The 6,799-nt window shown below is 34.5% G+C and overlaps 1 pseudogene across 1 annotated transcript in view; it reads right to left on the reverse strand.

Moving 5' to 3' along the window:
• Positions 1-354: 354 nt before the first annotated feature.
• The window catches only part of LOC109377357 (heterogeneous nuclear ribonucleoprotein A1-like), a 42,817-nt pseudogene continuing 36,372 nt past the window's right edge, over positions 355-6,799 (reverse strand). Inside the window, exon 3 of the transcript XR_002122858.1 lies at positions 355-1,627. The product of XR_002122858.1 is annotated as a heterogeneous nuclear ribonucleoprotein A1-like (transcript). The remainder of the gene's footprint in view (positions 1,628-6,799) is intronic.

Below are 6,799 nucleotides of genomic sequence, written 5' to 3' on the forward strand. Positions count from 1 at the left end.
TTTGTTATCAGTATATATTGAGTATTACAATTTTAATACAGTTTTTTCCTTTCTTAAAAAGTGTATACATTTTTTTGGCACCATGTGTGTCTGTGTGTGTGTGTGTGTGTGTGTGTGTGTGTGTGTGTATTTACAATGATTCTTAATAGCTGGGAGATATAACTCTCTTAACTTGGTCTTCTTTAAAACATTTATTGATAATTTAATTCATGTACAATAAAACATATGCTTTTAAAATGTACTGTTCAATGAATTCTGACAAGTTTCACGTATGGGGAAAAAATCCCAATCAAGATTCAGAACTTTCTATCACCCAAAAAAGATTACTTATGTATTTTTTTTAAAGACACATTTATTCAGCGTCATGATCAGACTATTACATTTAGCAACCAACAGCATGGGTGCAAAAAAAAAATCTACATTAAAACCCTTGGTTGGAATGCTTTATACTTTCCACAGAACAGAAACTAAAATAACCTGTTATACAATTAGTCACAAATACAGTCCTCAAGTTTTTTTGCCCATACACATGAGTATTGTCTAAAACATGTCTTCTTTGTAGCAGCTAGGCCCTGCCACCACTGTGCTTGGCTGAGTTCACAAATCTGTTGTAACCTGTAGCTTCCCTGTCACTTCTCTGGCTCTCCTCTCCTGCTAAGCTTTATTTCCTGGCAGTGATTAAAACCTCCTGCCACTGCCATAGCTACTGCTGTGCTGGAACCGCCATAGCCACCTTGGTTTTGTGGTTTGGCAAAGCCTTGGCCTCTACCACCATAGGGGCCAGAGCTTCTGCCTCCCAAGTTTCCTCCTTTCATGGGCCCAAAATTTGAAGACTGATTGTTATAACTGCCAAAATCATTGTAGCTTCCACCACCTCCAAAATTGCTTCCATCATTACCAAATCCATTATAGCCATCCCCATTGCCACCATATCCTCCACCACCACGACTGCCACCAAAGCCACCTCGACCACTTAAGTTTCCTCCACAACCAAAGTTGTCATTCCCACCAAAACCACCTCCTTGACCACCACCGAAGTTTCCAGAACCACTTCGACCTCTTTGACTAGATGAAGCACTAGCCATCTCTTGCTTAGATAGGGCTTTCCTTACTTCACAGTTGTGGGCATTCACAGTATGGTATTTCTGAATGACAATCTTGTCTACAGAGTCATGGTCATCAAAGGTTACAAAAACAAAGCCTCTCTTCTTGCCACTGCCTTGGTCAGTCATGATTTCCATCACTTCAATGTCCCACACTGCTCAAAATCATCTCTTAGGTGATGTTCTTCAGTGTCTTCTTTAATACCACCAACAAAAATCTTTTTCACAGTTAAGTGGGCTCCAGTTCTTTGGGAATCTTCTCTTGAGACAGCCCTCTTTGGTTCCACAACTCTTCCATCCACCTTGTGTGGCCTTGCATTCATGGCTGCATCCACCTCCTCCACAGTGGCATAGGTGACAAACCCAAAGCCTCTGGAGTGCTTGGTGTTTGGGTCTCTCATCACCACAGAGTCTGTGAGCATTCCCCATTGCTCAAAATGGCTCCTCAGACTCTCCGTTGTTTCAAAACTCAAACCTCCGATGAAGAGCTTCCGTAGCTGTTCAGGCTCTTTGGGAGACTCTGACTTAGACGTGACGACCGCGGGAAGGGAGACTTAATGATGCTTACTCGGCGGCGTCCACCGGTCACATTTTCCAGTGTTTTAAAAAATAAATAATATGACATTATATAGGATTTTTTTGTCCTATTTGGCTGTTTTTACTGAGCTTAATGATTTTGAAATTTATCTATATCACTGTATTTTATGGTTGGGTTGTTTCCATTTTGGCCTACTGTATAAACCAAAAAAAAAGTGAAAAATGTTACAAGTAATGAAAGGAAAAAAGTGGTATATTTGCAGAAAAATAAAACTTATGGGGATTCATTACTTGTATTCCCACATTAAACCAGATATTAAGTGGAGTCTTTAGGAAGAAAAATAATGATTCCAAATAGAATCATGGTGATATAGAAAAAGGAGGAACAAAGAAAATTGACCATGGCACTAAATATAAATAATATTTACTTATAAGGTAATAATTTAAATGCACTTGGAAGTTAAAATATATGTAGCATTAAAACTTATAAAATAATATAAAATAGTACCAACACTTGGGAGGCTAGAAATAGCTATATAGTGTTCTGTATTCTGCTGCACTAAGGCAGGATAAAATTAATCTTGTTACTATACTATAATAAGTAAAGAGTATTTTCTAAATCATTTACCCAGTAAAATAACAAATAAAATTGCTTTGTTTTTAAAAATACAAAATTAATATTAAACTAAAATAATAAAATAAAGTGTTTGATTCATCCAAAAAAAGGCAAACAAGGAGAAAAGAGGAATATGACAGAGAAGTCAAATATTGTGAGAAGGTTGACTTTCTCACAAATACTGGAGGTGCCAAAAAAACGTATACGCATGACTTGTATTCATCTTTTGTTATCGGTATATATTATTACAATTTTTATTTTTTTTCTTTCTTAAAATGTGTATACATTTTTTGGCACCTTCTGTATATCACTAATCACATCAAATGAATGTGAATTAAAATTTTTTAATTAAAATATTAATATTTCAAACTGAAATTTTAAATTGTTTCCAGGGACAGATTTTAAATATAAGGAAGAACACTGATTGGAAATAAAATGATGGAGGAGCTAAACCATGTATATACCCACCAATGAATGCTGGTATAACTGTGTGACTATAAGATAAAGTAGACGCTAAGGAATGAAGCGTTACTTTTGGCAAAAGGGATGTTTTCTATTGATGAAGGTTCAATCCACTGGGGAGATTAACCTGGAATTAACCCAATTAACATGGAATGGGAACTTATGAGATGAACACTGGGCTATGCCACTATGGTCCTCTTGTAAAGGTAAATTCATCTTCCAGTCACAGAAAGTCAGTATCCATCTGCTAGCCCACACAGAGGTTGTCTCTGAGGTGGCTTTCTGCCACATCACCCTGAGTGACATAAAGACTAAGTTCCTTAGTGACATTGTGGAATCTGGTCCCCAAATCTGCTCCACCAATTTGGCAAACACTGACTTGAGAACGAACCATCTCTGTGCCTGGTATATACAGGGTTAGGAATCAAATCTTTGGTATTATGAAGAAAACATGGCACTTAACCATGTTCTGCCTCTTCTTCAGAATTCACGATTGGGAATAGCAGTCCCTCATCTGTCACCTCTGCATTGGACCAGAATTCAGTGACTTTAGCACTTTATTGTGGCTGTGCTTTAGGAAATAGATGTCATTTGTGAAATGATCCTGTATTGATGGAGACCAAAATACTGTGAATCATTTCTGAATGTGTTCAATCTTACTCCCCAGATTGAATTTATAATTCAAAATAAGGATATCTCAAAATGTCATATAAGAATGCAGATCATCTTAAAGTTCGGACAAGCATCCAATAGGTTTATCAGTGTATATCAAACTCAGAGGCATTGGGATGTACAGCCACTCTCACTTTCTGGGATGGAGACTAGAAAAAGTAGATCTGAGTCCTTAGATAACTAGAGTAGGAAATTGGAAATAGTTCTCTCTCGTATATCAATTATCAAATTATGTAATTAAATTATATAATTAAGTAATGAATTGCTTAATTACATAATTTAATCAACTGTCTAAAACTGGATACCACACACACAACACATTCTTCATGAGGTCAAAATTTAGTTAGTAAAAACCAAGTCATATTATTAATATCTATGGCTTTAAAATGGTGAGCAACTAGAATTGTCAGAAGTGAAACCCTTCTTAGAATAGGATTAAGATGTAGAGTGATTTGCTGTTGATGCATATAAGGTGAGTCTTGAGCTACACAAGTACCTGTAAATTCCAAAATTGATATAAGGTACTAAGGGAAGAGTTCAGTTAAAAGACAGAGGCTAAATAGTCTCATTAGAAATAAAAAGATGGGATTACTACCAAGATCCTGGCTTGACTTTATTACAAGCTACTGTACCTTCAGACTGGGTCTACCTTGTTTATTTCATCTTAATGAATACCTAAATAATCAGCTTAATAAATCATGAAAAATAATCAATGACTAATGCATATCTTAATTATATAATTTAATCAACTGTCTAAAACTGGCTACCACACACATAACACATTCTTCATGAAATAAACTCTCTAAATATTTCCTCGGGCTACAGTAAGGGTGAATTTATTTCTTAAAATTTAATTTCTAATAGGTTTATTGAAAGATAATTGGTATGCAAAGAACTGTGCATATTTAATATGTATAATTTGATGAGTTTGGACATATGTTAACTCCCAAGATACCATCACTACAATTAAGGTTATAGACATTTTCCCAGCATCATTTTGTGAATTGGGTGTGTGTGTGTTTATTTTTTGTGGTAAGAATACTTAATATGAGATCTATCATCTTAACAAATTTTGAAGTGAACAATATGGTATTGTTAATTATAGGCACTATGTTGTACAGCAGATATCCTAAACTTATTCATCTTGCATAACTAAAACTTTATACGCATTGTGTAATAACTGCAATTTTCTCTCACCCCACAGCACCTGGCAAACACTTATTATATTCTCTATGTCTATGTTTGACTACTTTAGATACCTTATATAGGTAGAATCATGCAGCATTTGTCTTTCTGTGACTGCTTATTTCCTTCAATATAATGTCCTCCAGGTTCATCCACGTTGTTATAAATGTTAGGATTTCCTTCTTTTTCAAAGTCTGAATAATATTCAGCATGCATTTACTTTATAATACCCATTTAGTAATTAAAATGAAATTTCTGAAATAGAATGGTTTTATATTATTTTTATTTAGTGATTGCATTAGATTTAAAATAGGAGCACAAAGCTGTACTCTTAATTGTTATTGTGATTAGATGAAAGGCTGTTGGGAAAGATGTATTCCCCATCATAAATTTAGTGGCATTTCTAATTTTAGATAGATGATGCCTGTATAATTAAGTGATCATTAAATTCTAAGTTTAGGAAGCAGAAATATCCTCATTAAGTTACTGTTAATGGCCCATTATTTTTTACTGAGAAGCTTTATTTGGAAACTATTGCAGACATTTTTACTATCATCAGAGGACACTTACAAACAAGTGGCTAAGTACAATCAGTACAACACTGATGTTCAAATATTGATACGTCTCTCCTTTTTGTAAGAGTATAAAATATTAGCTTTAAAGAGAGAACTGTAACTACTGATTTCTCTCCAAGGAGAAGTATTTAAGTTTATATTCCTTGTTTCATCTACAAACACTTAAAAGTCTGAATTCTGCAATTTATAGCTTGAAAAAACCCCAGAAATATCAACACACAATAACAATTCCAACTTTTTATTATTATCATTAAGTTGCCTCTTTCTTCAGGCTGGCAAGTCTCTTCAATATTATTAGTCTGACTGAGCAGCTGATCTTGCTAGTCTTTGCCGATCATTATTTTATCTCATTTGGTAAATCTCTATGACAGTTTTATTGCAGGCTGAAAGCAAAATTGATCTTAGCCCCAGTTTATTTCGACTGTCTTTTCAAAGGATACAGATATTTCCCATTAAGGAGAACTTTGAAGAGAAATAAAATTAAGTATAATCTTAGCTTTCCTGTAGCAGTTTCTTCTTTCCTTATGCAAAATCAACTCTTTAAAGTGATGTATCCATTAAAAGGAAAGAGAATTTATTTAGAATGAAAATTATATTAAACATCTAATATTTCGCTGGCATAACCTTGAAATGATTTTAGATTTCCTCATTCTATTTTGAATTTCATGTTTGAAAACCAGTCCATATCATATGGAATGCTGGGTGAATCTGCTAACTTCAGTGAAGCTAGCAAAACTTACATTAATTATAATGAATCTGCACATTACTAAAATTAATTACTTGAGAGCAGGGTTTACATCTTTTTTTTTCTTTACTCATGTAATATTTAATAGAATGTGTGCTTACACTGTTGCAGGTGCTGTATTAGTAAAGAGGCATATGTCAATAGCCTGGGTGTCAAAGACTCATAAAGAGATATTTATGTACCATTATGATAACTGCTTTACTAGACATGTGAATCATGTGCTATAGAAACATACTTAAGCATGTAACCCAGGAAGGGAAGAGAAGAAACAGCTTATAAAGAGGATGGTTCCCTCACTGAAGTGTAACACATAAATGGGAGTTTGTGCTTGGACTAAGAATAATAATAAAATCACAATGAAGGAATGATATTGAAGAGACATTAAAAGATGGAATTAATAGAATTTAGTGACTAAAGGTAGGGAATTAATCAGAAGTATCTGTTGATAGCTCAGTTTCTTAGTTTGGGCAACTTAGTAGATGGAATATCATTCAATGAACTCAGAAATAAGTGAATGTGTGAGGTAGAAGATGATGCAATCAGTTTGGGAACACATGGAGGAAGTCATTTAATATACACCTTGGGCCAGAAGTTCAAGGTGACAACTGAGCTGCAGAGAGATATAAGTAACTTATGGGAATATAGATGGTAACTTAAACAATAGGTAGTGAATGATGGAGAGTTATAAGGATGGAAATCTAGAAAACACTAAAATGTAAGGTCAGAATATGGAAAATGATTGGTTCCATGAAGGATTCTAGAAAGGAAAGCAGAAATGGGTGCTACTACAGCAGATAAAAAGGAAATACAGTTGTTTTTTTTAAAGATTTTTTTTTTATTGGGGAATTGGGGGGATGGGAACAGTGCTGGGGAATTGGGGGAAGGGGAACAGACAAGTTGCTGT

This window comes from Hipposideros armiger, unplaced genomic scaffold (genome assembly GCF_001890085.2).
Source record: "Hipposideros armiger isolate ML-2016 unplaced genomic scaffold, ASM189008v1 scaffold_1372, whole genome shotgun sequence".
In the NCBI taxonomy this organism is placed as follows: Eukaryota; Metazoa; Chordata; class Mammalia; order Chiroptera; family Hipposideridae; genus Hipposideros; species Hipposideros armiger.